The sequence below is a fragment of the Geotrypetes seraphini genome, chromosome 1, assembly GCF_902459505.1.
Source record: "Geotrypetes seraphini chromosome 1, aGeoSer1.1, whole genome shotgun sequence".
Lineage (NCBI taxonomy): Eukaryota > Metazoa > Chordata > Amphibia > Gymnophiona > Dermophiidae > Geotrypetes > Geotrypetes seraphini.
Window position 1 is genome coordinate 475,792,893 of NC_047084.1, and position 22,300 is coordinate 475,815,192.

Consider the following 22,300-nt stretch of genomic DNA (forward strand, 5'->3'; position numbering starts at 1 on the left):
GGATCGCGGGAATCCCACAGGGGTCCTGCGGGAATCCCCCCTAACCCACGGGACTCCCACGGGGATGGAAGGCTTTGGAAGCAGGGTTTGTCCATATAATATAATGGACACGTCAGCCTTAGTAAAAGAAGGGGTTTATAAGTTAATTACCTGAACAGAAAACAAAAAAAGGGTTCCACCAAAAGGAAAACAGCAGCGCAAACACAAAAGAAACCGTGGAATTGATGATCCTGTCAGAAGTAATTGCTGCTTTTTATGGGGACGGGCGGGGATGGAGGTAATTCCATGCGGGGATGGGTGGGGATGGAGAGGATCCTGGTGGGGACGGGTGGGGACGGAGAGGATCCTGGTGGTGATGGGTGGGATTTCTGTCCTCGCGCAAGTCTCTATTCCGGAGTCAACACAAAGCTCTCACCTCTGGATCGATAGTTTCCACTATTTTGCCTGGCACTGAAGTCAAGCATTTACTGGTCTACAGTATAATTTCTCAGATCAGCCCTGGAAACCCTTTAAAAAAATTGTCATCACATTGTCCACCTCCCAGTATTCAGGTACTATAGATGATTTTAATGACAGGTTAAAGATCACTAACAACAGATCAGCAATTTCATGTTTTGAGTTCTTTCAGCACCCTTGGGTGCATACCATCCAGTCCAGGTGATTTACTACTCCTTTAATTTGTCAATTTGGCTCACTGTCTTGGTTCACCAAGATTTTTCAGTTCTTCTACACCAGGGGTAGGGAACTCTGGCCCTCGAGAGCCATATTCCAGTCGGGTTTTCAGGATTTCCCCAATGAATATGCATTGAAAGCAGTGCATGAAAATAGATCTCATGCATATTCATTGGGGAAATCCTGAAAACCCGACTGGAATATGGCTCTCGAGGACCGGAGTTCCCTACCCCTGTTCTACACCATCACTCTTGAAAAACATTGATACAGGTAGATCTCTTTTTTTTTTTTTTTTTTTTTAATTGGATATTCATATCTACTTTATTGGAAATAGCAAATAGAAAGATATTTTAAGAGTTAGCATTGGGCCCCTTCTTTTTGCCAAAGGTTGGAACCATATTGACAAAGCGAAGGTTGTACTGCATGCGCCGCTTGGCACGCCCTGTCTTCTTTTTCTTCTTCTCCTGCTTGGCAACTTTGGGAGTCTGACCTCTGACTTTCCCAGCACGGGCTAAAGACCCATGAACTTTACCTCCCAGCATACGGCCAGCAACTTCCAGGGTGGCTAGTGCGCTGATGCCACTTTACTCAAGAGTTGCCTTATCTTCTAAGGGTGTTCCGCCCAGCAACAGCACCTGGTCTTCAGCAGCAAGGCTCTCAAGAGACTCAACACAAGCCTTTAACTGGGCTACAGTTTCCTGTCCAGACACCTCAAGGGTGTGCAGGCTCTGTGCACGCACAAACAGCTGCATGGTTTTCACGCCGACACGCCGTGGCCTCACAAGATGGAGGAAGTCGCGAGATCTATTGACGGATTAAGGTAGATCTCTTAATCAGACTCAGAAGTAAAGAATTCAGTCAGTCAGTCTGCTATGGCCTTGTCATCCCTGAATGCTCATTTTGCTTATTGATGATCTGCTGATCCCACAGATTCTTTTACAGGCTGTCTGCTTCTTATGTACCTGAAAAAATTATTACTATGAGTGTTTGTGTGCTTCTGTGGCAAATTTCTCTTAGTATTCTCATTTAGCCTTCTTTGTCAATACTTCGTACCTAACTTGTAAGTTGCTTCTTCTTTTCTTCATTTGGATCTTTTTTTTTTTTTCATCTTTTTCAAAGACGTTCTTTTGGCTTTAATAGCCTTTTTCACTTCACCTTTTAACCATTCTGGCCGTCGTTTGCTCTTCTTTCTATTTTTATTAATGTATGAAATTTGGGCTTCCAAGACTGTATTTTTAAACATTGTCCATTCCTTACTTAAAGTCCTAACCTTTTAGCTTCTTTTATCATAGTCACTCTTTTCAAAATTGAAATGCTGCTACAGTAGATTTCCTTAGTGGCTTCACTTCAGATATGTGCTCAAACCTGATCATATGATCACTGTTTCCTAGTAGGGCACCTCATTTTTTATGAACTTTAAATGGGTTGGGATGTGTGAGTTCATTTTTCCATGTTTTATTTATATGTTTACTGATGTATAATGAGTCTATTTAGGAGGCAATGCTATAACAGGTTGCCAAAGTTTTGACACCAAATTCCACATGTACAAACGTGCACCTAAGTGCTCTTTACAGAATATTAGTGTAAACCAACATTCGGTATGTAGGCGTACACATTCCACTGATGCCTTGCAGGCCTGCCATATGCCCTGATGGTCCAGCAGTGAGCCAGGACAGGAGGGATCCCTCCCGCCTCCTGTTCCGGTTAATTCTGAAATATCACACTTTCCCTCCCACCTCCCAGGCCTCTGGAAAACATGCCTTAAAAGCCTTGGTGGTCCAGCAATGAACCAGGGCAGGAGTAATCTTCCTACGCTTCTGCCTCTTGCAGAGCTGCTCTCTAAAATGGCTTCCATAAGTTCTCGCAGCAACATAGTGAGTTCCTGTGGTCTCACAAGGTTGCTGTGAGAACTCATGGCAGCCATTATAGATTGTAGCTCTGCTTGAGGCAGGACAGTAGGAAGATCGCTTCTGCCCTGGTTGACCCCCTGGACCACCAGGGCTTTCAAGATAGATATCCTAGAGGTTTGGGAGGCGGGAGGGCGGTGTGATGTTCTAGAATTGGCCAGGACAGGAGGGACTGCTGCTCATCAGGGCTTGTTGCAGGCCTGGGGAGGCCTGCAACAGATCTGGCAGTGGGGGGGAAGTAGGTGGGCACTGACTCGCATATAAACAGAGATCCTCATTTTTTGCCCCAAAATCTTGGTTTATATTTGAGTATATATGGTATGGACATGCCTTTGAACTCTTCTCTAAGTTTCAAGTTTATTAGGTTTTTATATACCACCTATCAAGGTTATCTAAGCGGTTTTACAATCAGGTACTCAAGCATTTTCCCTATCTGTCCCGGTGGGCTCACAATCTATCTAACGTACCTGGGGCTATGGAGGACTGAGTGACTTGCCCAGGGTCACAAGGAGCAGCGCGGGGTTTGAACCCACAACCCCACCAAGCCATTTTAGCGTATAATTCTACAGTAGCAGTTAGGCACATAAATGCAGTACTCTATAAGGTTAAGCACTCAAATGGTGCTTAAATGTAGGCCACCTGTTATAGCATGATGGGGTTACTATTAAATGACTATTTATATTATTCTTTAGTATAGTTCAATAAAAAGATAGTAAATTAAATTAACACAGCAGCCAGATTGCTTTATCCGTGAACCTTTTTAATGCAGTGATAACGTGAGAATGAAGTTGACAGCATATATTTAGCTGGAGAGTATGGCTTAATGCATTAGTCTGGCTGGTAACTCTTTTTAATTCTGGCTTGTTTGCCGAAGGTGCAGTATGTTGTTTTTTGGGGGGTTTTTGTTCCAGTAAGCTGTGTGTGTGTGTGGATGGTCCTTGAAGTCTGTCTGTTTAATTTGGTAGCAGACAATATGTGCTGATGGAAAACAGCCCTAAATTGTTTGTCGAAAGCTGTACATTATTGATGAAATAAAAAAGCCTAAAAATTACAGGTTAATTATTTGCTGCTTTTCACCGTGGTGCCTGGTTAATCTGTGTTGCTTCTTTGACTGTCTTGTGTTCAGTGGTGCTGTTTAAGATTTTGAAGAAATCTTTACACCTGTATATGTATCAGTAAAATAGCAGAATCTTCCTTTCCAAATCAACTTCACTATTTTTTTTTTTTTTAATTAAAGTCCAGCATCCTTAGGCAAAAGAAAAAAAAAAATCTTCCTCGAAACATGAGCCCATAGAAGTAATGGGATATACCTTTAGCTAAATAAACACCTATAGCTAAATAAATTTGTATGTGGTAGCATAGAATTGGTAATTCTTTTGTTTTGATATGTTTAATGCCTGTAGCCAAATGCTGTGTCTTCAAGGGCCTGATGCTAACGTTCAGATCATTGCATGACATTGCGCCGGGCTAAGTAATGGCTCCTCCGTACATGCAGAACAAGCCCCTCCACTACCAGGATGAAATATGCCTCAAAATGCCCCCTGGTCATGCCCTTCGACTGCAAACTGCCAACCGATGTTCTTAATCCCACTTCATACTGTGTCATTGGAATCGACTGCCCCCTCAGATCAGATCCCTTGAAGGACTCCTCAATTTTAAGAAAACAATTAAAATATGTCTCTTTATCCAACCCCCCTGCCCTTGACCAATGGATCACAAAGAAATGAATATTGGTACCAGAACCCAGTATGTGTCGCTTAAGGAAAACTTGTATTGTAAAATCTTGCACTGTAACTATGGCAAATCCAATCTGTAAACTATCTGTGTGTGTCAATTAGGATAAAACTTGTATCGTAAACTTGTACTGAAATTATGGCAAATTGTAATCTGTTAACTGTATACTATCTATGCTTAACCTATAACCCATTCTGAGCTCTTTGGGGACAACAGGATAGAAAACGAATTAAATAAATAATATACCCACCATTCAACTGTTCCATCAATATGGTGTACAGCAGTGGTCTCAAACTCGCGGCCTACCAGGTCCTATTTTGTTTATCATAATCACAAAAGTAAAATAAAATAGTTTCTTGATCATATGTCTCTTTAGCTATAAATTCCAATATTATTATTAAGACTTAGTCAAAAGGAAAGATTTATAAACTATGAAGAGTTTTACCTCATGCAAAATTATCATTTCTTGAATAAGACATCAACTATTTTGTCTGAGGCCCTCCAAGTACCAACAAATCCAAAATGTGGCCCTGCAAAGGGCTTGAGTTTGAAACCACTGGTGTACAGCATATCATAGAAAAAGGAAAGGAACTCAACAAATCAAGGCCCCTTTTTATCAAGCCATGTTAGGGCTTTTTATTGCCGGCCGCTGTGGTAAAAGCTCCGACACTCGTAAGAATTCCTATGAGCATCAGAGTTTTTACTGCAGCGGACGGCAAGAGAAAGCCCTAACATGGCTTGATAAAGGGGGGACACACACACACACACACGAAATAACAGGGAAGAATAGAAGGAGACAAACATTCATAAATCAATTCCTTTAGGTAACACTCGTTACACTTGCTGTTAGAGGTCCCTTGAAAAATCTTGCTGAAATAGAAAAGTCTTTTACAGTCATGAGTGAAAGGTAGGGAGTTCCAAAGTTTTGGGACACTTGTGAAAAAGACAGAATGTCTTGTTTGTTAAATCAGTTAAAAGAAAAAAGGAAAAGTGTTTTTATTATGTAGAATTTGTAAAATAGTCTCAGATGGTTCTCTGGTGCTGGAATTGCTTTCCCATAGAAATGCATTGGGCCATTTTCTGAGAAGGGACATATTTCAAGGGAACTCTAATCCAATCTGGTCCATTTTCTAACACAATTTGTTTACCTCCTCGCCACTCCAAGTTGCATCCTATTCCATTACATTTTTGGAGAGTTGTTTTGCATCCTGACAGAGAGGGATGGCCAGATCCTTGACCTCTTTTATCATTTCAACTTCTGTTACGTTGAAAGATAAAAATAGAAACATAGAAACATAGAAAATGACGGCAGAAAAGGGCTATAGTCCATCAAGTCTGCCCACTGTATTAACCCTCCCTAACTACCCTCCTAGAGATCATACTCAGGTGGCAATACCTTTACCCTACCCTCGTAGAGATCCGACGTGGGCATCCCACTTATTATTGAAATCAGGCACGCTGTTGGCCATGATCACCTGCTCTGGGAGCTTGTTCCAATCGTCTACCACTCTCTCTGTGAAGAAATACTTTCTGGTGTCGCCATGAAATTTCCCGCCCCTGAGTTTCGGCGGATGCCCTCTTGTGGCTGAGGGTGCTATAAGAAAGAAAATATCATCTTCCACCTCTACACAACCAGTGATATACTTAAATGTCTCAATCATGTCACCCCTCTCCCTACGTTCTTCGAGAGAGTATAGCCGCAATCTGTTCAGCCTTTCCTCGTACGTGAGATCCTTGAGCCCCGAGACCATCCTGATGGCCATGAGCTCCATATTGCAGTAGGGTTTTTTATTTTTTGGTGCATATTTGTATGTGGCTATTTAATTTGGAAACAGAGTTATGCAAAAGAAAAAGAATGTACCAGTCCATGTAGAACTTTGGTGTCTTTGTATTTCAATTCAGTCAAGACAAAAGGATTTATGTTCTCTTGGCTACGTGAGCTCCATCATCCACAATTCTAGAGCTGTATTATTGTCTCTCTAGTTGGAATTATTAGAACAGCATGGTTCTGTGGTCAGGGAGCAGGCACTTTGCTTTCCTGCATTTCTAAAGCTGAACTGTTGGAAAGTCAGCTCTGTGTTTTGCTTTCCCCATTGAAGGTAGAAAGTCAGTAGGCAATTAAACTGCAGCATAGTTTCAATCATGAGGAGAGACGCTTGGGGATGATTGACAGAGGCTTGCTGGAGATTTACATTTGCGAAAACCTCATTCTTCAAAACTTTTTTTTCATTTCCTGATGGGAGTTATGGGGTAAATCAAATACAGTGACAATAAAGAGATTAAAAATGTAGGAGTTATGTATTCATAGATGTTGTAAATCTCTTTTCCACCGTCCCTTTATTGAAAAAGGAAAAATATTAGTTTTTAGACATTGGAAGTCTGAACATTTTACACTGTAATGAGATTTTTAACAAATACTGTGAACTTTGGCATGGCTTCTCTTGTACATTTGAAGTTGTGAAAGGAGAACTTTTTTTTTCTTCTAGGTTTTATATGGTGCCACTGTTGTGTGCCTCAGTCAGCCACCTTACATTCAGGGCTTTTCATGACATTTGGGGAAACTTGTGCATTTCAGCTGCAGTCTGTGATCCCTAGTTTGGAGCTATGTCCCGCCTTCTGACAGGTAAAAGGAATAAGCTTTCTCTGGTGATTCTGCGTGCTCAGAGACACAGTTCTTTGGTACTTTTTTGTTTTTGTATTTAGGTATCCACTCCTGCATCGGAAGTCTCTCTGACGTCGCAACATCAGAGAGGCTTCAGACGCAGGCGCGGATCTCGCGAGGAGCCGCCACCCGTGGCTTTGAACGGAACAATCGACTGAGCCGGCCAGACACGCTGCTGCTCCACAAGGAAGGGAAGGGGAAAGAGAAATGCTGCTGCATAGGAAAGGGAGACCCTAGGGAAATGCTGCTGCTGTACAGGGAAAAGGAGAGGGAGGGAAGCGGGAAGAGAAATGCCTCTGCTGCACAGGAAAGGGGGAAGGGAAATGCTGCTGCTGCTGTACAGGGAAAGGGAGAGGGAGGGAAGGGGGAAGAGAAATGCCTCTGCTGCACAGGAAAGGGGGAAGGGAAATGCTGCTGCTGTACAGGGAAAGGGAGAGGGAGGGAAGGGGGAAGAGAAATGCCTCTGCTGCACAGGAAAGGGGGAAGGGAAATGTTGCTTCTGTTGCTGCTGCACCCAATTGGGGAAAGAGAGGGAAGGAAGGAGAAGGAAGACAAGGGAGAGGAGTGGAACAAGAGGTGCCAAGTTCATGGGAGGGAGGGAAGGAAAGGAGATAACCAGACCATGGAGGGGGAGAGAGAGATGCCAGGACATGGGGGGAGGGAAGGAGACAGATGCCAAACCAGGGGAAAGGAAGGAAGGAAGGAGGGAGGGAGAGAAAGGAAGGAAAGAGATGTCAGACCATGGAAATAGGATGGAAGGAAAGTTTTATAAACTATAAAGAGTTTTACTTCATGCAAAATTGTCATTTCTTTAATAAGACATTAACTATTTTTTCTGCGGCCCTCCAAGTACCTATAAATCCAAAATGTGGCCCCGCAAAGGGTTTGAGTTTGAGACCACTGTACTAGACTGTTTTATTTATAATACAAGTCAAAAGTGACTTGCAAAATTAATATAAAAGAAAAAAACTCCATGATGATAATAGAAAAGCAGACAGACACACAAGTTACATTCCAGACTCTGAGGCAGAAATCCTAGTCCCTTTCTCCAGCAGTGGGCCTTCTGAAATCAGAAATTTCAAACAGGAGACCGAACCACCCCTCTCGGCCCCCTGTAATGATTCAAAAACACTACCAATAAAATGTCTTTAAAGCTGTTCTAAACTTCTTGTAAGAGGCCTGCTTGCAGGGGAAGGGGCAAGGCATTCTAAACGGAAGGTGCCATGAAAAAAACGGTGCTATGTCTAATGGATTCTCAGCATGGGAAGGACTAGTCTGCTTATGGTCATTCAGAGAGTGGAGATGGTAAGGGAGGCTAAATAGCCAGGGACATAGGCAGCGGAACACTTTTTTGTTTGACAGAGACCTAAAAACTCTGCTCTAGACCCCACCCCCATAATAGTACTACAGTGTTCTCCCCAGAAATTTTTTCCAGCCGGGTGGCACGAAAAAGTAGCCGGGTGGGGCAGGATGGGGAAATTTGGTGGTGCAAATTTGGTGCTATGCAAATTACTCCTCCCTGCTCACGGTGAAGGAGTAGGGCAACCTTTTGGCTTCCCTGGGCTGCATTGGACGAAAAAAAAATTTTCTGGGGCCGCACAAATACTTACACTAGCTGATGAGCAAAAAAAAAGGCCGAGCAGGTCCCAAATTTGCAATCACTAATATAGAAGATGTACGTATCTAATAATAAACCTTCATTAAAGGGACACTGTGGAGAGGAACCCAAAAAAGCAGTAATACTTTCCCTGACTGAGTGATTCTCCACATACACCGCTGACAGTGGAAACAGCCATAGGCTTCCGCATCTCCACTCTGATGAGCAGGGATGCGCACTCCTGGTTTTCCCATTCACTTCTATTACAGCTACGGTGAGCTTTTCAGAGGTGAGCCTCATCAGAGCGGGGATGCTGCATCAGCTGTCATCGACGCACGTGGAGGATCGTTCAGTCAGTAATTGCTTTTTTGGGCCTCCCACTTTGAGCTTAGGCTCCCTCAAAATGAACATCTCCCCTGCTGTAGCTAGTAGGGATCCCCAAGCCTCACCAACTGACGGCCACCTCCTCCCCCTCCAACTTCCCAAGTTCTGCAGGTGGCAGCAATATTGCAGAGCTGCTGCCTTCCCTACTCCCTGCCCCCCTCCCACCTTGGCTTTCATGCATACTTGAAAGCAGTGGCAGCTTGAGGATATTTCCATTGGCTGCAAAACTTGGAGATTTTGGGTTGTCAGACTGGAGGAAGATGTCTTCAGGTGGCAGGGCTTGGGGATCCCCAAAAGCTCTAGTATTTGTAAATTGCACTCAGGCGGGGAGAAACTTTGGTGCCCATCCACTAATTTTGGGCTCCAGTCCCTCCCCCAAATCAGCTGTACAGTATATGACTACGCCACTGAATACAAAAATAATTGTGATGCACATATCCCAAAGCTAACATATTCCAGTTAATAAATTCAAATTAAAACAATTTTTTCTACCTTGTTGTCTGGATATTTTGTTTTTCCATCATCTTGGTCCCAGATTTTCTTTCTGCTTTTTGTCTATCTTCAGCTAATTCTCTTTCCAGTGTCTGCTGTCTATTATTTTCTCCTCTTTCTCTCATTCCATTTCCTTCTTATGCCTGTCTCCAACGTATTGATTTTTCCCTTTCAGCTTTCTTAACTTTTTCTTTTCTGCCTCTGTCCACTCAAATCTTGCCTTCCTTTCTCACCCTTCTTCATTTTAAATGTTCAGCTACCTCTCAGTTCTCCATCTTCTCTCAGTCCCTAGCTCTCCCTTTTCCCATCTCACTCCTTTCCCAGCCTCCTATTTCTTTCTATCTACTCCCCATTACCACATTTCTACCACTCACTGCTCTCTCTCATCTTGTCATCTCCATTTTGATCTCAACCACATGGCTCACCACTTTCAGAATCCCATCCCTCTCCCCTCTGGTCAGGCTATAACTCCCTGTCCCTTTCTTTCCATCCCCTTTCTTATCCCAGATCTCATCCCTCCTGCCCTCCCATGGTCCAACATTTTGCTCCCTCTCTTTTCTGTTTTTCTTCTTCCATCCCCCTTTGATGCTGAACAATGAGATGGAAGGAAAAAAAAGAGAGATGCATCTCTGCCTTCCATCCACAGGCCTAAAATTTCTCCCTACCTCCCTTCCATCCCCAGATCCAACTTCTCTCCCCAACTGCCCCCCCATCCCATCTCTCCCCATGGGTGGCATGATAAAGTAGACGGGTGGGGTGGGGCGGGACAGGGAAATTTAGTGGTTAGAATAGAGTCATTAAATCCAGTGGCGTACCTAGTATATATGACAGCCAGTGCTGATTATTTTTTAATAACCCCCTCCTCTATATAAAAAAGTTATTTTTAGTAATAATCCACGAGTCACACACAAAAAGGCAGCATCTTAAACACTGCAGTGAGCACTAGAACACCAACACACGAATTGTAAATCTAAGCAAGCCTAATCCTGCACAGGCAATTGATTTTGTACAGTCAATGCTAATAGAAAACCATGTCCTTTTCATACACAAAGAACACAGAAACACGCTCGCAATATGGAATAATCACAAACTAAAAATAGAAATATGTAGACAAAAGTTAAACTGAAAACGCCAAGAAATCAGACTCTGCATACAATACAACACCACAGAAACAGTGACACATGTCCCCTAATACTGTGCAAAACATAGACAGTAGATGTAAATTTGAAAAAAACTGATACATAATCACCACTTTACAAATTAACAAATAGAAGTAAAACAAATAATGAGAAATAAGAAAATACCATTTTATTGGACTAATCCATTTTTCAATTAGCTTTCAGAGGCCAAATCTTTCTTCAAGACAGTACAGTATACTGTTATTATGGTATCCTGTCCTGACCTGAGGAAAGGGGGTTTAGTCCCCATAAAAATTGCTTTATTTCCATTTCCTATTTATAAACTTTTATCAATACATAAAGCAACAAAAAAATTTTTCTACCTTTTGTCGTTTCTGCTTCATCTTCTCTTCGCTCTCTTCTTTCTATACAGTGTTTGTCCTTTATCCCTTCCATGCAACATCTATCTGCCCTCTCTCTTTGCCCCTTCCACCCAGCCTCTGCCCTCTCTCTACACACCCCTTCCATCTACTGTCCACCCTCTCTCTCTTCCATAAGGCATGTTATCCCAGGACAAGCAGGCAGGTATTCTCACTAGTGGGTGATGTCATCAGACAGAGCCCCGGTACGGACGTCTCACAAGCACGTGTTGCTTGTAGAAACTTAAAGTTTCTAGATGCCCGCACCGCGCATGCGCCGGTGCCTTCCTACCCGGAGATCCGGGCGTGTCTCCTCAGTTCTTTCTTTTCCGCGGAGCTGAGAAGTTCAACTTCTTCATGCGCTAGCTGAATTCAGTTAAATTTGCCTTCCTTGTCCGCGTTTTCGTTTTCTTTTAATTACAGTTAACAGTTCTTTTCTTTTTCAGTAAAAAAAAAGAAGATTATTTCCTCCGGCGGGTCGAACGGGCCAGCCACGTGGCTCAGGCCCACCGGCTTCGACCTCGCGGCGGAGATTTTCCGGCCTATGTCACGGCCAATCACCGGGTTTAAAAAGTGCAGCAAGTGCCAACGCGCGATTTCACTCACGGACCCTCACTGGCGCTGTTTGCAGTGTTTGGGCCCTGACCACATCCCGAAATCGTGCGGGCCTTGCTCTACCCTTACGGCACGCTCATTCAAGCGGCGTTGCCTATTGTGGGAATCGATGTTCAAGATGGACGCAGCTAAGGATCCCTCAGCCTCCACTTCATCGGATACCTCCCCGGTTCGGGCGAAACCGGCATCGACCACTCCTGCATCGAGTGTGGTGAAACCGGCATCGCTCACCCCGACACCATCCACGAGCTCGACTTCGGTGCCTGCCCCGGTCTCCTCAGTTCAGGTACCTCTTCCTTCCACAGTGCCACCAATGGTCATCAAAGTGCCGAAAGCTACTAAGCAGAAGCACTCGACCTCGAAGGAGCGCGATGTCCGTGCAGGAGGACCCCCTTTCGGTGCGGATCCCTCCTTATCGGCTTCGCTACGGTCCGTGCTGGAAGCTCAATTCGTTGAGCTCATGCAGACCATCGGACCCGGGCTCATCGCTGCCATACAGGGTGACCTCCCGGTACCGGTCCAAAGGGGCGGACCGCCCCCTCCCCCTCCCCCACACCGTTCGACCTCGACAACCGACGAGGACGAACGGGGGAGGGCGGCGATGCCCGCGCGGCAAGCCTCGCTTACCGATATGCCGCCATTAGAACCCATTACGCCTCCGCGCCAACATGGGACCAGACCTCCGATCGATACTCGAAGCCCTGGGCATAGTCAGGAAGAGTTCTTCCGTACTCCTTACCAGACTTGGGTAGCATCGCAAGAACCCGCATCGCAAACCCAGTTGCGATCCACTGCTTCCAGCCCTATCCACTTGGGGGCCTCGGGAGACCATGCGATGCACAGACGATCCCGATCCCCGTCCCGCCACCGAGACGGGCACCGATCGAGACACTCATCCTGGCACTCCTCACGCCATTCGGAGGTGTCACCGCAGAAAAAACTGCAACGTAGGGGATACTCCTCATCAGAGGTGTCCCCCCCGAGGGGCCCGGAGTACGAGGAGACACCGGTGCCCGATTCTCCTTGTCACTCCCCGATGTCCACGGACCTGGAGGCATCCTCCTCCTCCAGCCCGTCCCACAGACCGACGCTGGCGGAACAATTGTCCTTCTCATCATTCCTCCGACAAATGGCGGATGATCTGGATGTGACCCTTGACACGGGCTCCCGATACTCCAAAGAGTATCTGGACACCATGCATTTACCTAACCCTCCAACGGAGTCGCTTCGGCTCCCCTTGCATAAATTACTGGACCAGACCTTCATGCAGTGCTTCGAAACGCCGTATTCCATACCGGCGATCCCCAGCAAACTCGATCCTCGATACCGCATCGTGCACCATAAAGGGTTCGAGGGCCCTCAACTCTCCCACCAATCCCTACTGGTCGAGTCCTCCCTTAAACGCTCTCATCCCTCCCAGGTCTACGCCTCTGTACCGCCGGGCCGAGAGGGGAGAACGATGGACAAATTTGGTAGAAAATTCTACCAAAACTCCATGATGGCGTCACGGGTGCTAAACTACAACTTCTTTTTCTCTTCCTATCTGGAGTTCTTCTTGCCGGTGCTCCGCAAGTTCACTCCGTTCATAGACAACCAAGCTCGATTCGAGTTCGAGGAAGTGGTAGCCTCCCTCTCCCAATTACGCCTCCAGCTGATGCAATCCTCCTTCGATGCATTCGAACTCTCGGCACGCGCCGCCGCAAGCGCGGTAGCTATGCGCCGCCTGGCATGGCTCCGTACTATCGATATGGATCCCAACCTACAGGACAGACTCGCCAACGTACCATGTGCTGGAGCTGACCTGTTCGATGAGTCTATCGAAACTGTTACCAAGAAGCTGTCGGATCATGAAAAATCCTTTCAATCCATCCTGCGGCCCAAACCCAAACCTCAACAGTCTCGACCTTCCAGGCCACCCCTGATTTACCAGCGGCGTTACATGCCCAGACAAACGCCTGCTGCGAGACAGCCTGCGAAGAGACAACCTCCCCAGAAGCCTCAGCAAAAACTTCAGCCACCGGCTGTACCTAAGGCCCCCCAGCCCTTTTGACGCCCCTCCCGGGAGCATAACCTCGGCCTCTCCCATAGGGGGCCGCCTCCATCTTTTTTACCACCGATGGGAGGCCATAACCACGGACCTATGGGTCCTCTCCATCATAAGAGAAGGATACTCTCTTCAATTCCACCGGGCCCCCCCGGACCACCCTCCAAGAGAGTATCCTTCAAGCTCGACGCAGACCGCCCTTCTTCTCCAGGAAGTCCAAACCTTACTTCAGCTTCGGGCTGTCGAGCCGGTCCCGCCAGACCAATTGAACCGAGGGTTTTACTCCCGGTACTTTCTCGTCCCGAAGAAAACGGGCGACCTGCGACCCATTTTAGACCTTCGGGCCCTCAACAAGTTCCTGGTCAAAGAGAAGTTTCGCATGTTGACTTTGGCTTCTCTATACCCCCTCCTCGAGCAGAACGACTGGTTATGCTCCCTGGATCTCAAGGAGGCCTACACCCACATCCCCATTCACCCGGCCTCCCGAAAGTTCCTCAGATTTCGGGTGGGAAATCTGCACCTACAGTATCGAGTGCTACCATTCGGCCTATCTTCGTCCCCCAGAGTCTTCACAAAGTGCCTGGTGGTAGTGGCCGCAGCACTCCGGGACAGGGGTCTACAGGTGTTTCCATACCTCGACGACTGGCTCATCAAGGCCCCGTCAGCCCCAGAGGTCACTTCGGCGGCCTTGGCTACAACCTACTTCCTCCAGAATTTGGGCTTCGAGATCAACTTCTCCAAGTCTCATCTACAACCCACCCAGTCCCTCCCCTTCATCGGAGCGGTCCTGGACACCACCCGACTCCGAGCATTCCTGCCCCGGCAACGCATGGAGTCTCTTCTTCACCTCTGCCAGTCGGTGGCTACTCGCCAAACCCTACCGGCGAGACAACTGATGGTACTCCTGGGCCATATGGCCTCCACAGTACACGTGACACCCTTTGCCAGACTCCACCTCAGGATCCCCCAGTGGACCCTGGCATCACAGTGGAATCAGACATCCGATCCACTGTCCACGCGCATCGTAGTCACACCTGCCCTTCGGCAGTCTCTACTTTGGTGGATGACCTCTTCGAATCTATCCAGAGGTTTGCTGATGCACTCTCCCCCCCATCAGAAAGTTCTCACAACCGATTCGTCGAATTACGCATGGGGGGCCCACCTGGAGGGTCTCCGCACCCAAGGATTCTGGACCAGTGCGGAAAGACTACACCAAATCAATCTATTGGAACTCAGAGCCATCTTCAATGCGCTCCAAGCTTTCCAACACCGACTCCACGACATGGTAATCCTCATTCGCACAGACAATCAGGCCGCCATGTATTATATCAACAAGCAAGGAGGCACGGGCTCGGCCCTCCTTTGCCAGGAAGCTCTACGAGTCTGGGACTGGGCGGTGCGCCACAACGCCCTACTCAGAGCAGTATACATCCAGGGGGAGAACAACGTCTTAGCAGACAAACTAAGCCGTCTGCTACAACCGCACGAATGGACTCTCCATTCCAACCCCCTTCACCAAATCTTCACGCAATGGGGGACGCCTCAGATAGACCTCTTTGCGGCTCCCCACAACGCCAAACTGCCTCAGTTTTGCTCCAGGATCTACACTCCTCATCGCCTCGAGGCAGATGCTTTTCTACTGAACTGGGGGAAACGATTTCTATATGCGTTCCCACCATTCCCGCTGATCCAGAAGACTCTGGTCAAGCTGAAACTCGAACGGGCCACCATGATTCTAATAGCTCCTCGGTGGCCCAGACAACCTTGGTTCTCCCTCCTACTTCAACTCAGCAGCAGGGAACCAGTACCACTTCCAGTGTTTCCTTCACTACTTACTCAACATCAAGGATCACTACTTCATCCCAACCTGCAGTCTCTCCACCTGACAGCTTGGTTCCTCTCAACATAACCCCTCACCAATTCTCACAAGAAGTGAGGGAGGTCTTGGAAGCTTCCAGGAAGCCCGCCACTCGACAATGCTACTCCCAGAAATGGACCAGATTCTCTTCATGGTGCGTTTCTAAGTCAAAGGAACCTCAGCGAGCTTCCTTATCCTCCGTGCTGGACTATCTCCTACACCTATCTCAATCTGGGCTCAAGTCCACATCCATACGAGTCCACCTGAGCGCTATTGCGGCGTTCCACCAGCCTCTACAAGGGAAACCCCTCTCGGCCCATCCAGTGGTCGCCAGATTTATGAAAGGACTCTTCCATGTTAACCCTCCTCTCAAACCACCCCCAGTAGTTTGGGACCTCAATGTAGTCCTTTCCCACCTCATGAAGCCCCCGTTTGAACCACTCAACAGGGCCCCTCTGAAGTATCTCACCTGGAAAGTGCTTTTCCTTGTAGCCCTCACGTCCGCTCGCAGAGTCAGCGAACTCCAGGCATTGATGGCGGACCCACCATTCACAGTATTCCACCATGACAAGGTGGTCCTCCGCACTCACCCGAAATTCCTGCCTAAGGTGGTCTCCGAATTTCATCTCAACCAATCCATTGTACTTCCAGTATTCTTCCCTAAGCCTCATTCTCACCACGGAGAATCGGCCCTTCACACTCTAGACTGCAAACGTGCCTTGGCTTTCTACCTGGATCGCACCAAGCCACACAGAACCACTCCTCAACTTTTTGTCTCCTTCGATCCTAACAAGTTGGGAAGACCCGTATCAAAGCGCACCATCTCTAATTGGATGGCGGCTTGTATCTCTTTCTGCTATGCCCAGGCTGGATTATCACTTCCTTGTAAGGTCACAGCCCATAAGGTCAGAGCAATGGCAGCCTCAGTAGCATTCCTCAGATCAACACCAATCGAGGAAATTTGCAAGGCTGCCACCTGGTCCTCGGTTCACACATTCACCTCACATTATTGTCTGGATACCCTCTCCAGACGGGATGGACAGTTTGGCCAAACAGTATTGAAAAATTTATTCTCTTAAGTCGCCAACTCCCCCTCCATCCCACTGAGGTTAGCTTGGAGGTCACCCACTAGTGAGAATACCTGCCTGCTTGTCCTGGGATAAAGCAATGTTACTTACCGTAACAGTTGTTATCCAGGGACAGCAGGCAGCTATTCTCACGTCCCACCCACCTCCCCTGGGTTGGCTTCTCAGGCTAGCTACCTGAACTGAGGAGACACGCCCGGATCTCCGGGTAGGAAGGCACCGGCGCATGCGCGGTGCGGGCATCTAGAAACTTTAAGTTTCTACAAGCAACACGTGCTTGTGAGACGTCCGTACCGGGGCTCTGTCTGATGACATCACCCACTAGTGAGAATAGCTGCCTGCTGTCCCTGGATAACAACTGTTACGGTAAGTAACATTGCTTTTCCTTATGTCCTTCAATAAACTATATATTCTGTATCCTTTCTCCTTTGTACATGATTCATTTCAGCTTCACCCTGTCTCCATTTTTCTGTCTCCACCCCTTCCACTATGCTCTGGCATATCTCTTCTCCTTTCCTTCCTTCCCACTCCACTCCATGGTCTGGCATCTCTGTCTCATTCCCTTCCCTCCCCCCATGCTCTAGCATCTCTCTCTTTTCTCTGGCACCTCCTTTCCTTCCTTCCCCTTGGTCTGGCATTTGTCTCTCTCCCCCCCCCCCCCTTATATGTCCTGACATCTCTCCCTTCCATGGTCTTGGAATGTCTCTTTCCTCTCTTCTCCCTTCCCTGGTCTTCCTTCTCCATCCCTCTCTTCTTCCCTCTCTCCCCCCAATTGGGTGCAGCAGCATTTCTCTTCCCTCCATTGGGTGCTGTAGCAGCATTTCTTTCCCCCCTCCACTTGGCCACACTGCAGCATTTCTTCCCCCCTCACGCAATGCCAGCATTTCTTTCTCCCCCCTGCAGTGCTAGCACAGCATTTCTCTTTCTCTCCCCCCTCCAATTGGCCACAGTGCACTGAGTGCAGCGTTTCTCCTTCTGCCCCCCCCCCCTGCAGTGCAGCATTCACAATTCATTACAGGCTAAGGCGAGAGATAGGGAAGTGAGGAGGGAAGCTTACAACTAGCTGCTCTTGCTTGCTTCGGGCCTTCCTCGCTGCCGGGTCCTGCCTTCACGGAAACAGAAAGTAGGCAGGACCCGGCAGCGAGGAAGGTCCGAAGCAAGTAAAGCAGCAAGTTGTAAACTTCCCTCCTCACTTCCTTATCTCCCGCCTTAGGCTCGTGCCCTCGGGGCTCTGTAGGCGAGACTGCACACTATGTCGGCTTAGCAGCGTGCCCATGCGAAAATAGCGACCCACCGAGGCCAGAAACTCCACAGCTCTACGTTCCTCATACCAGGCGGAGTTGTTCAGGATACTCAGACTGCCACACGCCTTTCCCCCACACAAAAGCTCCCCATTGGTGCACACATGCTGCAAATTCTCATGCAGCCCGCGCACGTTCTGCACTAGTTGCTCAAGTGAAAGTGGCTCACGAAAGCCTATCCGTCCGCTGGGGTCTCCGATGCATGCAGTGGCCCCGTCGATGAGTGCAATGGTGTGGTGGCCTGCGTGCTGAAAGCGCCCACGTGTAAAGAGTCAGCTGAGGACTCGGAGTCAGCTGTGAGATCGAAGCCACAGTACACTGTCTGTGCGCCGCTCTGCAATATTAAAAAGTCAGGCTGAGGCAGGAGTCAAACATTGAACATCTGACGACTCTTCAGGCTGTGCTGAGTCAGCCCGGGAAAGCCCCAAACGGTGAGAGGGTTTTTTTGTGTTTTGTTTTTTTAAATGTTTGAGCGGCAGTAGCAGGATTTGCGACTGAGATGACAGCCAGGTGGTCATCTAAATTAGCCGGGCTTTATTCCTTTTATGTAATCAACTTTCTATCTCCTTCTCTCATCCCCTAGCTTTCACATTCTCATCCTTTTTCTGCTTCCTGTCACCACATTTCTACCCTCGTATACTCATTATTCTGCTCACTCATTTCCATGACAATTCTCCCACATGGGTCCACCATAGCATCTTTCCTCCTTATAGCTTATTCCACTCTCATTTCCATCATCTCTTCTTTCTCTCTCCCTCTGATATGTGCAACATCTCTCCTTTCTGCCCTTCCACTCCCTCCTCCCAAGTCTGACATCCCTCTGCCTCTCCCCTTCCACCTTTCCCTGTCCATCTCTCCTCTCCCTTCTCTGCTCTCCCTGCGTCGTCCATCTCTCCCTTCCCTTTCTACCCCCTCCCCTGAATCTCTATTGCTTTCCCCATTTTGCTCTCTCCACCAAATCCATCTCTCCCTCTCCCCATTTTGCCCCCTCCACATTCATCGCTCCCTTTCTACCCCTCTTCCATTTCTCCCTCGTTCCCTTTCACCTCCTTCTACCATTCTCTCCCTGACCCCCTCAGCCTTCACCATGTCCATCTCCCCCTCTCTTGCTCCCTCTGTCCTCCTCCAAGTCCATCTCTCCATGTCTCTCACAAATGTGTCATCTTTCCATCTCTCCTTCCCTCCCTTACCCCATTCCTGAGTCTCACATCTTTCCCTCCCTCCCTCCCTCTTGTCCAACATCTCTCCCTTCCCCAAGCACAGTACCGGGTAAAGCTTTGGATTCTTGCCCAGAAATAGCTAAGAAGAAAAAAAAAAAAAAAAAAAATTAAATTGAATCAGGTTGGGCAGATTGGATGGACCATTCGGGTCTTTATCTGCCGCCATCTACTATGTTACTATGTAAGACTTATATCACTCTCTCTCTAAATTCTACCTCTCCCATGAATCTGAAATTTTTCAGGAAGGGTCTTATTTCTAGGCAGCACTCTGGTGGAAGCAACATCTTGCTGCTGGCCAGCGTACCTGCTAGTTGGCTCTCTCTGCCACGTCCCGTCCCCAACATTACCCTCCCCCCCACACATTTACCCTGAATTTCTTGTAACAGTTGCTTGGCAGCAGAACAGATTCACAGTGTTGCTCTGCTGCTGTCTCCTCTCCACTGTGGCCCGCCCCAGCAGAAACAGAAAGTGGTCAGAGAGGGTGGGCTGCAATGGAGAGAAGATGGTGGCAGAGCAATGCTGTGAATCTGTTCCACCGCCTGGCAACTGTTAACGTGGTGTGGGAAGAGTAGATGTCGGGGGAGGGACGCAGCAGAGAGAGCCAACCAGCAGGTATGCTGGCCGGCAGCATGATGTTGCTTCCTTGAGAGTGCTGAGGCTTCCACCTCGGTTAGTGGTTCTTTACCCGCAGGATCTCTGTCAGCCCTATTACTACTGGCAATTTTTGGAGAGGCTTTGGCCCCTGTGGTCTCCCCCTTTCCGACGCCTATGGCCAGGGGTACCATAAAGAAGAGCTCTAAGGGCTACTGCTAGTATCTTAAATTTTAATTACATTCAATGAGCAGCCAATATAAGTATAGAAATAGAAAAGTAATGTGGTCTCATGTTTATACTCAGTTTAGAACATGGGCGACTGTATTTTAAGAGGCTAGTTCTGATCTCTTCATTTTGGTTCTAGAGATAGCTGCATAGACAGAAGTATAGTAATTGTAACAAGAACCAACAAATGCATGAAAGAGTATGTCTAGAGAATAATTGTTCAAGTAACTACATAATGATCTTAGCTGATATAGGACTAAGAACCCTGAATGTAGGACAGCAGTAATCTGTTGAAAGGAAGAGAGCCAAGAGTCCAGAACTACTCCCAAGTACGAAAGGATTCAACAGTAGGAACAGGCAGTCCAAAGAGAGCAGGAATACAAGAATCTGGTGGGTGTAGCCAGCAAGGAGTGGTTTTTGTTGAGTTCAATACAGTGATCATAAAGCCAGCTGGTAACATCCTTAAGATTTGGCTGAAGGTCTAGGGCAGGGGTTGGCAACCTTTTCAAAGCAAAGTGCCAAATTATCCTAAAAATGTAACATTACATCTACAAAGAGTTGCAATGGGTAGCGAAGGCAGTTTGAGATATTCCAAGTTTCTCATTCTCTCTTTCCTCCCCAAGGTCTAGCTTCTCTTCTCCCTTGTATCCCTCCAACTCCTCGCAGATCTCTGCACCTTTCTTCCCTCCCCTGCCTGAACATCTCCCCACATCCCATAGCCAGGCCCCAGCCTCTTCAGGCCCACACCCTCTTCAGGCCCCAGCCTTTTAATCTTCCTTCCAACCCCATGACACCCACCTCCCAGGCCTACTGAGGTACCTGGTGGTCCAGTGGGGTTCTTTGTGACAGGAGTGTGGCCCTTTCACTCCTGTCTCCATGCAGCTGCCTTCCAAAATGGCTGCTGTGATTTTCACAGCTGCTCATGGTATTTCTTGTAGTACCACGAGCTGCCACAAGAAGTCACGGCAGCTATTTTAGAAGGCAGCCTTGTGGAGGCAGCAGTGAGAGGATCATGTTTATGCCATGAAAACCTCCGTTGGACCACCTCTGGGGGGGAATCTTGGGGTTGGGAGGGAGATTAAATGGTCGGGCCTGGAGAGCCGCAGTCACATGGCAGAAGAGCCACATGTAGCTCGCAAGCCGCAGGTTGCCGACCCCTGGTCTAGGGAGTCAGCATTGGTATGTTGGATAAGAAGGACATCGTCAGCATGATAATCTGTATAAGTGCAGTCACAGGGCTTAAGAAAGAAATTTAACAAGATGAGGGAAAGAATGGATCCCTGAGGGACTCTACAGGAAAGAGAATATGGACAGTGCTGCAGAGAAGAAGTAAACCAGCTGAGAACAGTGAGTTTGCAAATGGAGGAGGGGGAAATGCACCATTTTGGCAGACTATAACCATGCACTTTCAGGTTTGTTTAATTACTTGGGGCATGGTGTCCTATCAATAAAATTTTATGAAGTCAGCCTAATTTAGTAATTGATGTACAGTTATTTATAACTGTCACAACCTGTCATGAACATGGGAGTTCTGATTGTTTGCCAGGCTGTCCACAGACACAAAATTAAGGTTTGATTTATTTTATTTTATGAAATTTAATTGTGTTTCTTAAAGCTTCACAAAGTGTAGTACAAAACAATAAAACTTGGAGGGGCATTTTAGATATGACATCTTAAATCTGATGTTACACATTTTGAACTGAGCATGCGTGAAAATGCTGGCATCGAAGACTGGAGCATCCTGCTGACTTCTGCTCAGACAGGTACAGGTGGAGGCTCTGGCATAGAGACTCTTTAGCTGGCAGGGCTTACACATCCCTACCAGCCCAAAGTGGCCCAGGCTCCCATGGCTGTGCCCCCAATTACAATACTGGGCTGATACATTCATAAATCCTTGTCTGGCTTCTGTAGTCTATATCAGCTGAAGTTGATGCAGTTGCTTTTGAGGTAACCCTTTATACAGACTATTACAATAATCTAGTTGATTCATGATCTAATATGGTTGGAGAGTGGATATGTGGATGGAGAGTGGTTGCCACTGAGAACATAAGCCACAAGTGCAGTCAGTATGGTATTGGCGTTGAAAGGTAGCAGGAGCCTGGGAGTGGGGAAGAAGGGAGAGAATTGGAGTAGGTCAAATTGAGGGAATTAGCAGTGTGTGGTTGCTTGCTTGTACTGTATTATGAAACGGATGTGATTATTTTTTCAGCTTTTAGCTGATTTTTCCCTCTGGTGTGTCAGGAATTCTTCTAAATTAGAAGTCATGTGTTATCACATTGGATACAGAGAAGATGATAAGACAATCTAATTTCTGGACACTAATGCTATACACTTGAAGCTTTAGTTTAGTAGTGATGGCTATTTATCCCATGT

The 22,300-nt window shown here is 47.2% G+C and overlaps 1 protein-coding gene and 1 pseudogene across 8 annotated transcripts in view; one reads left to right on the top strand and one right to left on the bottom strand.

Annotated features, from left to right (window-relative positions):
- Positions 1–22,300, top strand: part of KANK1 (KN motif and ankyrin repeat domains 1) — a 384,339-nt gene that overhangs the window by 97,248 nt on the left and 264,791 nt on the right. For 4 of the 8 annotated variants that reach the window (XM_033925068.1, XM_033925097.1, XM_033925105.1 and 1 more), the window contains one exon: positions 6,800–6,936. The exons of the other annotated variants lie outside the window; for them this stretch is intronic. The gene's annotated coding sequence lies outside the window, so the exon portion shown is untranslated. The remainder of the gene's footprint in view (positions 1–6,799; positions 6,937–22,300) is intronic. 8 annotated transcript variants of the gene reach the window in all.
- LOC117350683 lies at positions 952–1,479 on the bottom strand (annotated as a pseudogene).